The sequence below is a fragment of the Lissotriton helveticus genome, chromosome 7, assembly GCF_964261635.1.
Source record: "Lissotriton helveticus chromosome 7, aLisHel1.1, whole genome shotgun sequence".
NCBI lineage: Eukaryota > Metazoa > Chordata > Amphibia > Caudata > Salamandridae > Lissotriton > Lissotriton helveticus.
Window position 1 is genome coordinate 1,364,214,879 of NC_136068.1, and position 16,898 is coordinate 1,364,231,776.

General features: G+C 47.6%; 1 protein-coding gene and 1 pseudogene across 2 annotated transcripts in view; both read left to right on the forward strand.

Annotated features, from left to right (window-relative positions):
* The window catches only part of LOC144770290 (testis-expressed protein 47-like), a 95,459-nt gene that overhangs the window by 11,000 nt on the left and 67,561 nt on the right, over positions 1 to 16,898 (forward strand). The window lies entirely within an intron of this gene.
* Positions 661 to 15,269, forward strand: LOC144767337 (dead end protein homolog 1-like; annotated as a pseudogene).

Consider the following 16,898-nt stretch of genomic DNA (forward strand, 5'->3'; position numbering starts at 1 on the left):
ACTCAAACACACACTCCCCTTCATGCTCAACTTGCCATCTCTCTCGTGTGTTGCTCACTGTCATACATGTGCTTCTCCCCTGCCTCCCACTCCGTGTTGCTCTCTCTCTTGTGTGCTTCTCCCTCAATTCTCCATTTTGCCCTCTCCCTTATGCATCATTTTTCCATTCCTCCTTCCACTCAGCTTTATGTGTTTTATTTCCTTCACCAACTCGCAATTGCTTACCCTTCTCTCTCCCGTACACCCACATGGGTTTTTGGAAAAAAAAGAATTTTGGAGGACACAGCAACAAATTTCTGCCAGCCCTTTCACACTTCTCTAACGTAATTTTTTTTCTTACTGACTAATGCTAGATCTGTAAAAAAAAAAAGACCCCTGTATCTTTGGGCAAAGGCATGCATGGTCACGTGCACACTTGGTTGATGATGCATTTGCACCCATGTGTCATCACAAGGCACCCCCCTATGAAAGGACACCAGCCCCTTTATTTTATTTATTGATGGATTGCTAAATAAAAATCACTCCTTTTTATTTTGTTCACCAATGCTGCACATCAGTGGCAAAAGTCCTTTTTTCTAGTCTTTTACTGCATCTCCAAAATAATTATCAGAGGGTATAAAAGGTGGTGAGCGGTAGGATAGCGAAAGTCGAAGCGAAGCCATGGAGATGGAAAACCAGCAATGTAAGATGTGGATCAATTTTTTTTTGCAGAGTTTTATATAGCGCGAACAAGACCCGAACCGAATCCGGTATCAGAGCGCTTTACATAGCACCAGTTACGTTACATGAGGACGGACACACATTCATTTTAGGCACGGGGAGATTACGTGATTTGCCCAGAATCACAGGAGGTTTTGGCGTCGTTACCGAGACTCAGCGAGGGGCAGCAAAAGGCTGTTCCTCATCTGGTATTGGACGGCCAAAAGGATACATGTCTGCTAGAGAACGGGGCAAGGGATATCCTAAAAGTTCAAAAGCTAGGGACACTGCTAAAAGTTCAGACACTCCAAAACCGGCCAGACGGGTTCTTCACCCTTCGATGGGCTGTTCTCCCTATGTCCGTTAAAGCCTCATAGGCAGGCTTTCGACTTCGCAAACCCTATTCCCTCGACGGAGTCACACAACTGCAGTGACTCAGGAGCACAGAACTTGGGCCCACGTACAACTCTAATGTTCCATTCAGCAATATCTCAGAAGCAATGTCTCAGAAGTGCACCAGGGCTCCTTTCAGCAGTCCATCCCTATTGCTACAATAACCTATCGACTATAGTCCACTCCTAGTCCCTATCTCAGCCCTTCTTCCAGTGCTCAATGCGTTTGCCTCTCTTTCCTGGGCCGCAAGTTATAGCGAGTGCTCCCTCGCACTTCTGGGTCTGAAAACAGAATTGGTGGGTCGTTTTGAAAAGAGGTGGCTTCGGTCGCTTGAGCACCGTGACCGATAGAAGCCTCGCTACTCGTACTCAGGGTTGGCTTTCGTGCTTTTTCGTCGTGCTCCTCCCCAATCAACACAGCATCAGAAAAGGGGAGATACTTAGGCAATGATTCTGTTTCATGATCTGCAATGCCACCTCTTACCCATGCATCATAGGGTAAAGGTAGTGGAACCTTCCTTTCGTGGGAGGCATGCGTCCACGCCTTTCGACCCTCCACTCGAAGTGCGGTGCGGGTGGTGAGCAGCACCAACCGTGGCTCAGACCACCTGGGCTCCAAACAGGACTTCCGCTGGTACTTCTTAACGACGACCCAGTCCCCTGGGTTGATGCCGTGGCCGGGCCCCTCAGGCAGCGGCTTCAGTGTGTCTGCTACCTGCTGGTGAACAGAATGGAGATCTTTAGTCAAAGCATACAAGTAGTCTGTCAACATAGGATATTCTATTTCTGAGAAACATTTGGGTCTAGGAACTCCCCACACATTGGCGGGCCTGCCGAATACAACTTCGTGGGGAGAAACACCTGTCTTGGAATTTACTGTAACTCGTGTGGAGAGCAGAGCAAGGGGGAGAGCGTCTGGCCAGCGTAGCCCAGTACTTTCCTGTATTTTGGCCATTTTCAATTTCAGTGTACCATTAAATCTTTCAACTAAACCCGCAGCCTGTGGGTGTAGGGCTGCGTGGAATTTTTGAGAGATTTGTAATCCCTTACAGATATTTTTCATCAGTTCAGCATTGAAGGATGTACCGTTATCGCTCCAGATCACTCTAGGTAACCCGAACCTACTAAAGTATTCCTTAATCAACATTTTAGCTGTCGACATGGCTGTACAGTCTTTTGTTGGAAAAGCCTCCACCCACCTGCTGAATGCGCACACCACCACAAGTACATACTTAAGGTTGTTCACTCTTTCCATTTCAATGTAATCCATCTGTATTACTTCAAAGGGGTATGTTGGGGGTGCAAAATTACCCACAGGGACGGGTGTTCCCTTCCCAGGATTGTGTCTTAAACAAATCATGCACTGTTGTACCAAACGTGTGGCCACCCTGGAAATGTTCTTATTACTCCATACTGGGTCTAATAATTTACATATTCCCTTGGCACTTATATGAGCTGGTCCATGAGCCATTGTCACCACTGGGAGTACATATGCATTTGGGAGCAACCATCGTCTTTTGTCTGTCACATCCGTCCAACACTCATCCGAGTCCAACTGTCCCTTTCCATTCTTCCATTCCTTCAGCTCCTCCTCAGTCACTTTCTCTTGTATGTTCCGCACACTCTGTACAGTGTCTGCAAACATGTTAACGTCTGGTACCCATCTAGCCGGTCCAGCCACAAACATTCGCGGGAGTCTGTTCCTGGCAGTTTCTTTAGCTGTCTGATCTGCAAACGCGTTTCCCCGCCCTACGTCATCAACCACCGCTTTGTGTGCACTGCACTTTATTACTGCTAGCCGTCTGGGAAGCGTTAGAGCCGTCAGCAGGCGCAATATCAATGGGCCATGTTGAATTCGTTGTCCGTGTGATGTCAAAAATCCCCTCTCTGCCCACAGTCTTCCATAACTATGAGCCACGCCAAAGGCGTATTGGCTGTCAGTATAAATGTTCACATCCAATCCTTCACTCAGTTCACATGCACGCATCAACGCTATTATCTCTGCAGCTTGGGCTGAGTTGTACGGGACTCTAGAAGTCTCCACCACTGTTTGTAATGTCGTGACTGCATATGCTGCTGTTGTGGTACCGTCCGCTAGTTTAAAACAAGACCCGTCGACATACAACTCTCCGTCAGGGTCATCTAGGGGCTTATCCGTCAAATCTACTCTCCCTTTTGTCTCCTCCTCTGTTCGGAACAGGCAGTCATGCACTTCACCATCTTTCTCATCTGAAGGGAGAGGCAACAGTGTGGCCGGATTCAGGGTAGCGCATCTTTTTATCGTTACATGTGGGGCAAATAGTGTCATCTCATAACCAGTCAGGCGGGCGCTAGTTAAATGCTGCGTCTGTGTTCTGTTCAGCAAAATGTCCACTGCATGTGGTACCATTACCGTAAGAGCTGAACCCAGTACGAGCCCTGCCGATTGTCTTATCGAGACTGCAGCAGCCGCTGTAGCCCTTAGACAGCTCGGAAGCGCTCTTGCCACGTTGTCGAGCATTGCAGAGAAGTAAGCACACGGTCTCTGTTTCCCTCCAAAATCTTGTGTTAAGACAGACAACGCGCAACCTTCCGCCTCGTGCACATAGAGTACAAAAGGCTTCTGGTAATTGGGTGTTCCCAAAACGGGTGCAGAACATAGAGCAGTCTTCATCAACTCAAGCGCTTCTTGGCATTCAGGTGTCCAAGGTAGGGGCTCGCACACCTCTTTTGTGGTCAGATACAGCAGGGGTTTCGTTAGTAAAGCATAATTAGGTATCCACTGGCGACAGTACGATGTTATGCCCAAGAACGCGCGCACCTCTCGCTGTGTGTTAGGTACTGCCATGTTAGTTATTGCCTTGACGCGCTCTGGTGTCAGCCTTCTCCCGTCCTTCGATAGGAGGTGACCGAGGTAGGTGACCTCCTGTCGACAGTATTGGAATTTAGGGAGGGACACCTTGTGTCCCTTACGAGCCAAATGGTGTAACAATTTAACAGTAGACTCTCGGCACCCCTCCTTAGTATCGGAGGCGATGAGAATATCATCCACGTATTGCAACAAGACATTTCCTTGCGGGAGCTCCAAATCATCTAACTGTGCTTTTAATGCTTGGCTGTAAATACTAGGGCTTTCTGTATAGCCTTGAGGAATTCTACAAAATCTAAAACTGCGGGCAGCCAATGAGAATCCGAAGAGGTACCTGCTATCTGGGTGTACAGGTATACTAAAGAACGCATTCTTAAGGTCCAACACTGAAAAGTATTTAGCTGAGGGGGGTATCATAGTCAAAATGGTAGTAATGTCAGAAACCACTGGGTACTGGGGCTCAACAACCTTGTTAATATGGCGTAAATCAATCACAAAACGATAGACATCAGGTGTATTCTCACCAGCGTCACCTGAGGATCTTTTAAGTATCGGAAGTATCGGACTATTACAGATATTCGAGTCCGTTTCCTCGACTATCCCCGATCCAATCAAATCCTGTATAATCTGCAACAGAGCCCTCTCTCCATCCCTAGAGATCTTGTATTGAGGTATGCGAGGCAGCTTCGCTCCCACCTTAACATTTATGGACACCGGTGCAATGTCCATTTTTCCCACATCAGTATCGCTACTGGCCCACAGACTCGGGGGGACATCCCTGAACTCAACTGGGAGGGGCTCGTCCTTTGAAAAACATTGCTGCGCACGCGCGACAGAAGGACCCATCGTAAGGTACACACCATCCGGGGAACAGTAAATCGTAGCATGCAACCTTTTTAACAAATCCAAACCCAGTAAATTCTCACCACAATTCGAAGTTAAGAGAAAGGAGGAGTCAACAGTGAAGGGGCCAATCGTAAGTGTCAAGGGCTTAGAGATGGGGCTAACCACCGGGGTACCAGAGAACCCCACTGAAATATTATTTTTGCCAGACAGAGCCGCCCCTGGAACCTGAGAACGTGCTACAGAACTTTTCGTAGCACCTGTATCCAATAAAAATTTCTGATGGGATCCCGACAAGTCTGCCGTTACATAAGGCCCACGTTGATCAACATCCACAGAAACAGGTCCCTTACTCTGCCCTACGCTGTCCTAGTTATAGGAAAATCCTGTGAAATCATCCATGGCGTACGTATCGTTGTAGAACTGTCTATCCCTGCCGCCATCGCCCTCCCTCTGAGAATGCTGTCTATCCTTTCCTCCGTCAAAATAATTTCCTCCCGGTCTCCTGCCCTCCTCGGACTGTCTAGTGTCTCTATTCGCATCTCCCCGACCTCGTCCTCTACCAGGTCCACCCTGGGACCGTAGTAGAGGACAATCTTTCCACCAGTGCCCTTCCTGTTTACAGTTAGCGCACTGGTTGGGTCCCAAACGCTCTCTTCTCTCTCCCCTTCCGAAGCTACTTCCTCGACCACCTGACACGGGCGGGGCTCCCCGTCCTCTCCCCTTCGCTACTTGCTGCAACAAGACCTTTGTCTTCAAATCTTTCGCCTTCTTTTCTTGCCTGTCCTTATTCTCATTCTCTCTATGTTCATAATACTGGGCCATGCTCAAAATTCCTGAGGGGGTAGATGTTGTCCATGTACTTTCTGACGCTTGCAGTCGGGCCGATATTTCTGGCAGCAGATTCGTAACGAATCTGTTGACAAAAAGACGGAGCCCTCCATCTTGAGAGATATCTTGTCCGCTAAAATCCATAAATGTTTCTTCAAAACGAGTGAAGAAATCTGAAACTGCCTCATCCTTTTTCTGTTTGCAAGCCGTTAACTTATCCCAATCTACCTTCTTAGGAGGAATGAGTGAATGCATATATTTAATAATACGCCCGGGTAATGCTAGTATCTCGGGCTTCGGCTTCTCACCTGGCTTTCGTTCCTTATCCCAATCTGTAAATTCTTCCCAAGTTCCGCCTAACTCCTCTCTATGTTCCGAGCCCTTCACCTGTCTCCACACATCCACGGGGACCAATAATCCGAAAAACAGTTCAATATCTGCTAACGTCATTACTGTTGAGGAGGCTGCCTCCGTTAATTCTTTGTAATAAGCCGTTGGATTTTTCCTTGAGTCGGGTAACTGCGCCTTCAGAGCTAATACCTTGCTCCTTTTCCAGGGCGTATACACCCATTGTTCTTGGAAATGAGCATCTACACGTGGTCTAGTCACTACCAGGGTGGTCGGGTCTACTATTTCAGATACCTCAGGGTGAAATATAGGGTGTACTTCACGCATTGGATGTATCCCCGGGAAGTGGGTCTCACCTGTCGCTGTTAGCTCATTCCTGTACTCCAACAAATACCTCAAACTACGGAGCACTTCCGCTGCTCCAGTATTAGCCCTGTAAGCATGAGTCTTAATATCGCAAAGAATCGCTGGCGCCACACCACCATATCCCTGCTCCCATAGCGCTATTAGGGTCGTTGACATGTGCCACAAAGCATGCTGTTGCATCAAAGGCTCATAATCCTTCATAGTAGACCAAATATCCTCTAGTGAATAAATATTATTCCTGGCCCATTGACAAGCTTGATTAGCTACCATGGTCTTCTCGTCTAGGGGTACAGTAGCACGTGTGAGTAACTTTCGTACCTGAGTAAATAGTCCTCCCTCTGCTCCTCTAGCAGGTGTTCGCAACGCGCTCTGAGGGGTGGCGCTGGCAGAAACAGTGGGGATAGCGGGGCCGGCAGAGAACACCGGGGATAGCGCAGCAGACGCAGGGCTCGCCGCCGAGAAAGGGAGCAAGGGTGCCGTGGTAGAAGGGGAAGTAAGTCCCCCTGCAGAGGAAGCAGGTGTACCGGACAAGGGAGGAGCACTGACTTGGGGAACTGAAACCACCGCCTGTGGGGCGGAATCTCCGAGCTCAAAATATCTTCCATCTCGTCTATATCCTCTTCCTTTACCACATAGCACTTATTTTCCAATAACCTAAAACGCCTATCTGCGCGCTCAATCCGCAGCTCATTCTCTTTCTTAGTGTGTTCCTTTGCCTTCTGCGCCATGGTCTGTGCCGATCTTTTCTGAGCTACCTTCTCCTCCCTTATCTGCCGTTCTCGTGCCTCCTTCTGCCACATTCGCAAAGAATCAAACATACTCTGACGGCTGCGCCTAGCAAACAATTTGTCTTGTAAATAGTCTAATTTTTCTGCATCAAAAGAGCCCAGCAAAGGCCACTGTAAGTCCACATTATCCATTGTATACTTATGCCACAAAGAGGAAAACAAAATAGGAGGTAAGCCATGTTTGACGTACATGTCGAAATTCGGAGAGCCTTCCTGCGGGGCAGGTTGGCTCTTAGCCAATCTCACATCTGAAACCTCCTCACAACACCCGAAACACCGCAATTTACTAAAGCACGGCATTTTTGTTCTCTTACAAACACACAACAGCACAAAAAAAAAATTCACAGCTTCAATATGCATATATCGATCAAATAGAATCCGCACCAAAACACGTGTTACCAAAATGGGACAAGGCCCGTCGACCAAGTCCTGGGAAACCTGGACCCTACCGCAGACTGAACAGCACGCACCCGCTGTTCCGAGACTGGGAAACCAATCCGTTTCCCGGGCAGCACTACAAATCGGCAGGCGCCACACCGCGCGGGACCCGGCACTCTCCCGCAAATCACCACATTAGGTGTTCGGTCGAGCCCAAAATCCTCGCGTAGCAAGCCGCTCACCAACCCGCAGTACTATCCAGTCGGATTTTCACAAACCAACGTTCCCCAATCTCCATCAAGTCTGTCAGAGCGCTATCTGCACCCTGAGTTTCCCGGAGCACACTAGCCCCAGAAGCACACCGGCTCCTCCAATCACCAGAGACACACCGGTCTCACGGAGCACTCCGGCTCCTCAATCACAGGTCGGACCACTTACCTTCCGTGCGCGGTCCCGACCTCTACCGTTCTCCACTTCTGGCTGGCTGGACCAACACGGTCAGCTCCAAGGTTCCGCCTTCCGGACTCCGGCGTAGGATCTTGGACCGAGACCTCCTCCGATCAGCAGGGTGGGGCAGCGCTGCGAGAACCAAGCTCGGCATCAAAGTGGGTACCCAGACCCACCGTGCCGACCAGGGGGTCTCCGGCCTTCTGCTACCCACTTACGGGTGAGAAATGTCCTAATCGCGGAGTCCCTATTCGTGCGCCATCTGATAAGCGTGGCTAAAATACCACCCGAGTGACTTACCTCACTCACCTGTAATTACCCAAAATAAGTCAGCCGGACAGTGGAGAAGAATAAACAAAGCAAGTTTATTAGGTCACAAACTCCCATATGAGAGGGCCCTATATCGACCTCACCCCTAAGAGTGTGCCGAGAAGGACTGACTCACATCATCATGGTGATACATTATATTACGAGAAGGCAGAGTAAACACGCCCATAATGGAAAAGTACTGGTCCACCAGGAGTGTGGACAATGGCCTCATACAAGAGGCATCTGCACCTGTAATAGCAACACTTGTTATCATCTCCCAAGGACACAGAGCCAGGCCGCTACATCCCCAGCGCATGAGAACGGCCTGATAAGGAGTTTCGTTAGCAGAAGCCTCAGCTACAGTAAACCAAGAAATGTATATATGCTGACACGAGGAGTTATTCCTATTCCTACGGGAGGGGGAATGAGCAAGTACAGTTTGCACGTAGAGAGAAATAATTCAAAAATGGTGGCGCACATGCTAAGCTAAGAACACTGCAAACGATATCACGCGCATAAGTGAATAACTGCATAATAAGAACATAAACGTAAATGCAAGTAATTAGTTAGACACATTCCGCTAACTCATAAGCATAATGTACAAAGGGGGCGGGGCTTGACGCCTATCAAGGTCGAGCGCCCTAGCCGTTAGGCCAACTCCTCTCCCAATGCTGCGAACCCTGTAGACAAGGCTGCGCTAATGACCTGGGACAAAGAAACGGGAACCTCCCTGGTGCAGGTGAATGGTCAGCGGAAGTACAGCTGACCGCCCTCTGAATGGGTGTTGGAGTGTAGAACGTTAAGGCGGTTGTTGAGGTATTCGGGGCCTATGTCATGGAGCGCTTTGTGTGCGTGGGTGAGGAGCCTGAACGTGATCCTTTAGCTGACGGGGAGCCAGTGCAGGTCTTTCAGGTGGCCTGAGATGTGACTGTGGCGGGGGATGTCGAGGATGAGTCGTGCGGATGCGTTCTGTATGCTTTGGAGTCTTTTCTGGAGTTTGATTGTGGTTCCTGCGTATAGGGCATTCCCGTAGTCTAGTCGGCTGGTGACGAGGGCCTGGGTGACCGTCTTTCTAGTACCGGTTGGAATCCACCGGAAGATCTTATGGAGCATGCACAGGGTGTTGAAGCATGAAGATGAGATGGCGTTGACTTGCTTGGTCATCGTGAGAAAGGAGTCCAGGATGAATCCCAGGTTGCGTGCGTGCGTGGTCAGTGGGCGTCGGTGCGGTGCCCAGTTCTCTGTTGTCATCTACGAAGACAAATTGAGCCCGCTCTTTCAGAGCGTGGGCAAACTGTATGAATTCCGCCTCATGATGACCTTCAGCTGCCTGAACCTGGGCTTTGCCTACACCAAGTACACAAGCCGGCGAAATGGCCATTGCTGCGCTGAACGGCTATGAAGTGCAGAAAGACCACCGCATTGTTGTGTGTCGGAGCACTGAGAAGTGCGAGCTGTGCGTCTACGGCGTGTCCTGCCGCCTGGAGCATGGGGAGCTCAAAATGGCACTTCAGCAGCTGACTTCCAGAATTGAGGACATCGCTTTATACCCAAGCCCCCCAAGAAACGCGAACTCCTGGCTGTAGTCAAATACAACTCTCACCGAGCGGCAGCAATGGCCAAAAAAGTCTTAGTGGAAGATAACTTGAGGTTGTATGGTCAGAAGCTTAGCGTTTACTAGCTGTAACCAGTCTTAAAGCAAAAACTATGAATTGTTTCAGAGGAAACCACTACCTCTCCTGGTGAGCGAAATTGGACAAGTTCATCTGTTCCTGCTGAGTAATCTGAGAGGAAGAAACGGGACCAGCTGAAATCCTGTGGCTGTATAGTGGATTTCCTATGCATACTTTGCAGAAAGATGCAGCTGGGCTCTCCAGTATTCTTGACCAACCTCTTGGCTGTTAGCTTCTAGTATCCGGTTGTAATTCCAGGCAATCAAATTCCATTCAGTGGGTATACCTGGGTCATGCCTGACAAAATGGGTTTGCGAAACAAGCATGATCAGGCAAAGGAGGTTGTTGCTCTACTAGTCCTAAAATCACTTGTGGTGGGTACAAAAATCAAGTTGTTTATTAGGAGGGTGATTGTTACAGCAACATGTGTAAGAGGGTGCTTGGGATAATCTGCCATGTTTAATGTATGCCTGCAAGTAAGGTGAGATTCCCTCATTAAGGAATTTTCATTAAGGGAATGGACTTGACTACCCTGTGAAAGGATGGGCACACTTTCCTTCGTCTCTCTGTTCTGTTTCCTTCCGCCCTGCCTGCTGACAACTCACAGAGGATCTGCTGATGACGAATGCAATTCAGAGTGGCCTACGCCTGATGGAGATGTCCGAGTGGCTATGGAGGGGATGGGCTGGGGATCAACCCTCCAGTCATCTCCTGCTTTCCCCGGGTTTAACCGCAGTGACCTGACCCCCTGCTTCACCTTCCGGAATGGCGACTGGGACAAGCAAGTGTTGTTTCCGTGGCACTACGATCCAATTGCCCCCGTGCTTGTTTTTCACTTCTTGAGTCTGGGTAGGAGCGCCCTCTTGGTCCACGCTGCTGCCCCTCCCTTTTCCGGGGCTACTGCCTGGATGCCCGAGCTGACTTTGCTGCTTACCGAATCGACTAATGTGCTGCCCCGAACGTGTGCATGTAAATGACCTGAGTTTGATCAGCAACCTCCTGCCGTTCTTGTTCCAATGGCTGCAACCCCCACCCAACCCTACCCTGTGGAGCTAGCTCCCTTGTGGTTTGGATTTTTGCATTTCCCGCCATTTGTATTCACGCCATCGGTGCCCATGACCGGAGTCCTCCATCTTTGCGGCTTCAATCTGATTCAACATGCCGCTGGACTATGCTCTATGTCGCCTGACTGACCTTTATCCTGAGTTGACCCCCCCCTTGGGACTCATACACCCCTCACTGCAACACCAGATGTTATGTTTGTTGATTTCCTAGTTGGTGTGTTTTGACTTTCACATTGACTTTTGGCTCCCCTGAAGTACTTTCCCCTTTATCGGTTCTACCTGGCCTGATCTTCTTCCCACACCTTTTTACTTTTTCCCCTCTACTTCTATTCCACATATGGCGTGTGTACATGGTATTCTATGCTATAGTAACTCTTGTTACTGTGTAATACAGTTTTTTTTCCTATGTGAAACTAGGCTTCTGTAACTGATGTAGGCTGCCTTGATCCATTGCAATCAAGTTTTCGTTCGAAACACAGTACCGAAACAGCCCTGGTGGCTGTCACGAATAACATCAGGCTTACACTAGATAGCGGCCAATACACTCTTCTGGTGTTATTAGATCTTTCCGCTGCATTCGATATGGCCGACCACCAGATTTTGCTCAGGAGACTGGAGGAATCCGCATTGGTGGAGTGGCACTGCAGTGTATGACATGTTTCCTCACTAATTGCTCCCAGACAGTTCTTCTGGGGCCGTATCGTTTTAAATCTAAAGAACTGCCCAAGGGAGTGCCCCAGGGCTCTTGCCTAAGCCCCACCTTGGTTGACATCTATATTGCTCCCTTTGCCGCACTTCTAAGGAACTACGGGTTCACCCCGATATCATATGCAGATGACACTCCGCTTACCTTCTCTTTCGAAAAATCTTTCCAGGCAGCTCAAGCCTCCTTCTCTACTGGCATGTGGGCAATCTTTCAATGGATGCGTAACAACTTTTTACAACTAAATGCCAGAAAGACTGAGATCATGCTTTTTGGAGTGGCTCCACTGTTGTGGACACCAGAGTGGTGACCAAGAGAGCTGGGGAATGCCCCAGAACCAAAGACAGTAGTAAAAAATCTAGGGGTTCACATTGAGCAGGCCTTGACCATGAAGGAGCATGTGACCCACACGGTTGGCTCATGCTTCCATGTGCTTAGCCTGCTGAGAAGAGTCTTCCCCTTCCTTCCCGATTCCATACAGAAGACTCTCATTCAGACTTTAGTGTTGAGCTGATCGGACTACTGCAATGCCTTGTTGATTGCAGCTAACGTCAGGGCCGGACTGGGAACCAAACCCGGTCCTGGCAAAGTGCTCGACCGCCCCCTCCCCTGGAGGGTTGTGAGTGCCGCCGAGCGCTTTGCCAGGGCCGGTTTTTGGCCGATTTTGTTACATGGCCGATTTTGCAGCTATGCTGCAAATCAGGCCCTGTAACAAAAACGGCCCCCAGGGGCCCCAAACCATCCCCACACCCCTGCGGCGCACCGGGGGATTGCCCGGTACCTGCTACGGCCAGTCTGGCCCTGGATAACGTGTCCTCTCTGGACCGCCTACAGGTAATGCAGAATACAGCGGCTTGTTCGACACTGAATGCCCCTTACAGAACAGCCTCACTCCCCCTTCTCCAAAAGCTCCACTGGCTGCCTGTACGCAAACTAATAACATTTAAGATTTGCTGCATTGCCCACAAAGCAATGTGGGGCAAAGGACCTATTTACCTGGCGGAGAAACGTAACCGCTACACTCCCCGTAGGTATCTCCGCTTTGGTTCAAAATCCCTTCTCAAGATACCTTAGGTCAAGAAGTTAAGGACAGGGAGAAAAGCCTTTTCATATCTGGCTCCCCTCTATTGGAACTAGCTTCCCATCTCATTGAGGCAGTGCTCGGACCATCTGCAGTTTAGAAAGGTTTTGAAAACTGTCTGTTCTAGACTCGCTCCTGTGTGACAGCTTTCTTATGTGGGTCAGTGAGCGCTGAGATGCCCCTTCGGGGGTGATTCAAGCGATTATAAATCCATAAGATCAATAAATAAAATAGGCCATTTTGTATCTCGCTAATCCATAAAGTGCTCTGATACCTCCGGGTCTAGCCAGTGCTATATAAAACTCTGCAAATAAAATTAAAAAAAAAAATAAACATTGGCAAAGCCAAAAAGTTCTAATGGCAAGACCTACAGGCAAAGCTAATGCTTGTTAAATATTGTTACTGATGTTTGCTGTGTTTTTCTGACACATGTAAGTGCTTTTAAAAAGAACAAAGAAATGTAACATTTCTGGACCTATGGGTAAATTGATAAAAAACTACAGTGAGAACCTACCACAATCCATTAAAGTCACTGCAAAAGCAAGACGTAGACATGCCCTGTATTGTTTAAGTTCTGCCCTTGGACTTCCTCCTTCTGGATCTATGCCTTTCCTCCAACCAGGGCTCCTGTTGGGCACCCACTGCCCACAGGCCACACCCATTTTGAATCATGCCAATGATATAATTCTGGGTGTGTTAAAACCCTCCCAACATGTCCACGGCCACCACCACTTGTTGCAACAGGGAGCTCTTGCAGTCAACAACAGTTTTCTTCAAAGCAATTGGAAAGGATTGCCATAAAGTGGTTGCAGTGCAAGGGAAGCTGTGCCATCTTGCCTTGTCTAAATTTTTCTGTCCAGTTTCCCTCTCAATGAGCTTAACAATCAGCAAATCTATAGTGGGTGCTCCATGCTATGCAGTGTTAGAGCAATCCTGCTATATATTTTTAGCTGCTTTAAAAGTTTTCCGAAGGGCTATTTAAGGCGGATATTATTTTGGCCCCTGATGTTTTATGCTTTACGGCAAGAGTCTACCCCTTGTATACTTTCCATTTTTTGAGTTCTGAAAAGAACCACAAAGCCAAGTTTGTTTTACTCCTGAATAGAGACTAAGGAGCAACATTATTCATGTTGTAATCCCTCATTAATGCGGAATTTGTTGTTTTTGCAGAATTACACGTTTTTGCAGAGAAAGGCAATGGTGAAAAACCGATCCGGAACCAGCAAAAAAGTCTGTCTACTAAGGGTGCACAATATCCTTCGACTTACTACCAGAAAAACACAAGGCTGTGAGGGCTAAGAGGGGCACCCCAGTGTACACTCACAAACAGTGGAGGATGGTTATTGCCCTATAAATAGACAACTTTAGCAGCTGATATTCTAGTAGAGGGTAAGAGGAGGTTCAGGCCTTTCATACAGATGCCTTCTTAATGCAAAATCCATGTAACTAACCAGAACATGGAACCTTCGCTTACGCCTAAAAATAAGTGGTGAGTTGCGATATTTGGCACGATTGTTGCATTGTGTTTATTGGTGTGTGTATCAGATCTTCATTAATGATGCAGCGAATAGCTGGTGATCTCTCTTACTTCCGATCCTGGTAATAGGCCCGGCAGCTAAAAACTTGTCTGTCAGTAGTGGCTGGTTGGATGGTTCTGGATAGCCTCAGACTAAGTGGCGGGAAGACTGGGGTGATACTAGTGGGGAATCAGCCCAACCTTTGGTCCCAAATCTGGTGGCCTGATACGCTGGGCTCCTTTCCCAACTGGTAAAGAATAGTTACTTTGGTTTACTGCTTTGGTTTACTGGGATGCATCTATAAACTTCTATGGGCTCTTCCATCTTCCTCAACCAAAAATGCTATTGCTCAGATACCGATGTCTCGGATCTAGTTCGCGGTATATAAAACGCTAAAAAAAAAAACAATCATCTGTTCATGCTTGGGTTATGGTAATGTCCTTTACTGAGGCATCTCTCAGGCCCTTCTCCATTTAAAGCACTTTCTTTTGCCTATCGAGCTTTGACATTACAGGACCCATATATTTGCAACACATTATTAAGCCATATATACCCTCCAGGTCACTGAGATATGAGGATCTTAGGCTGGCTCAGATCCCTAGAATCAGAAAAGCTAGACAGGGAGGACACTCTTTCAGGTATTTTGCTTCCAAACTTCTCAAGTGTTCCACTTTATCTTTGTCAATGCCCTAATAAGGCGCTGTTTAGAAAACAACTAAAAACATGTTTTTTTAGGAGGCCTTTGCACCTGTGTCTGAAGATTGATTCTTTTTTTTGTGCTGGAACGCCCTAGATTGGGCAGCCATGCACTTTACAATACAATACATGACAATATGAATGATGCACCATATTGTATATTTGTTTTTCTTGCTCTATCATTCTTCTGCAGAGCCAGGTAACCCACCTGAAAGAGATTGAGGATTCCCTTTACCACAGCGTCACTGCTAAAGAACAAGGATCCCACCTCAGCCCTTCCCATTAACAGCCTCTCCTCACTTGGATTGTCTGGCACCTCACTCCTACCTTCCCAATTCGGGGGTGACCTACAATCCTATTATTTTTCTTTCACCAGAGCTGACACGCGGTCACTGATACTCCACTCAGAAAATATACCCTGCCACACTGAGATACCCACCTTGTCACTGTTGCACTTCTCCTTTGTATGAAAAGCCTTTGATGATGGTCCCTACTCGGGTTGGTTAGATTTGGATTTTGAAAGTGGTACTACATTTAACCATTCCTTGCAAGTGGATACAAATGAACCCTTCAGGATAAATTCCTTGTGCTCACATGGATTTCTGGAGAAAGTGTGTTGCATAAGAATAGAGAGGCGTCCTTGAGACCCCAAATGCTATGACCTGGCCTAGAAGAAGAAGCTCTACCAGAATGTCCAGAATGGAGAAAAGGTAGCCTACAGCAAGGAGTATGAGGATAAGCTAATGCAGATTGTGGTCTATACAAGTTTGTATGAAAGAGGTAAGTCACCTAGGAGCTAAAGGACCTAGAAGCCAGCTGTCAGGAAATGAACTGTAGAGATCTGTAAGTGTTGAGAGTCTACATTGCTTTCACCAGCCCTGTACAATTCCTGAATTTGTATGTGCCCATAGCATCCATTTTCCAGCCCAAGGGGACTATGGGGGGTTATTTTCCTTCAGTCTCGGCCTTTAATAGTGTCTCTTAAACTGAGGCTACTCAACCAAATTCTAGATAATTTTGAAACCTCTCTCTAAATTAAAGGTTTGAGATATAGTGGTATAATGGCACACCTGAACCCTAACACTACATTCTACTTCCTCAGTCGCTAGTAAAAACCCATGGGTCTGGTGGGGGTGCCACCGGTCTTGTGAATACACCCATCATCTGCAAATATCAAATTCAACCATCTATGCCGTCGGAGCTCATTTGGCGTGGTATTTTTTAACTTTGAAAGCAATTCCATTAGCACTAAAAAACCATAATATTTTCTCTGTGCATGAGTGGAGGGAGAATGGGGGGAGGGGTGGAACTCTCTCTGGTATGCTTGTGGGAGTTTAAAATACTATTTGGTTTTGTGGATTTTTTTCCTACCAAACTGGGCTCCGTTTTCCTAACTTACTGGGGGCCTCTGAGAAATTAAGCCAAAAGTTAGAAATATCATTGCCTACTGGACACATGAACCCTGGCAGTTTTGATTCATTGATTGAGGACTGCAAAGCAAGTCATAGGAAAAGTATGGAGGCCCAAAGTACCTTACGTGTAAGTGCTATAAAAGTATTTAGGGTCAATTGGCAGATGCAGAAAGTGCTAGAATTGTGTGGTTTCTTTCACCGTTGATCGTCTTAAGGCCATCCAAGGGAGTGGTGATCACATGTTTGCTGTAGTTGTGAGAGCAGGAGAATTGACTTTAAAATTAATATTTACCCAATGCTCCCTGCTCTCCCCTCTGATATCATAGGCAGAATCTTCCATTCAGGATCAGTCTCCAACCATCATACTGCACTTCACACATAAAAAGGTTTGTCATGTTCATATATATCTTTGACAGACCCTCTCCGCATGAATCACTCTCTTGTAAATGGCTTACTTCTTTGCTTTAATCACTTTGCAAGTGCTGTTTTTTTTATCATGCCTT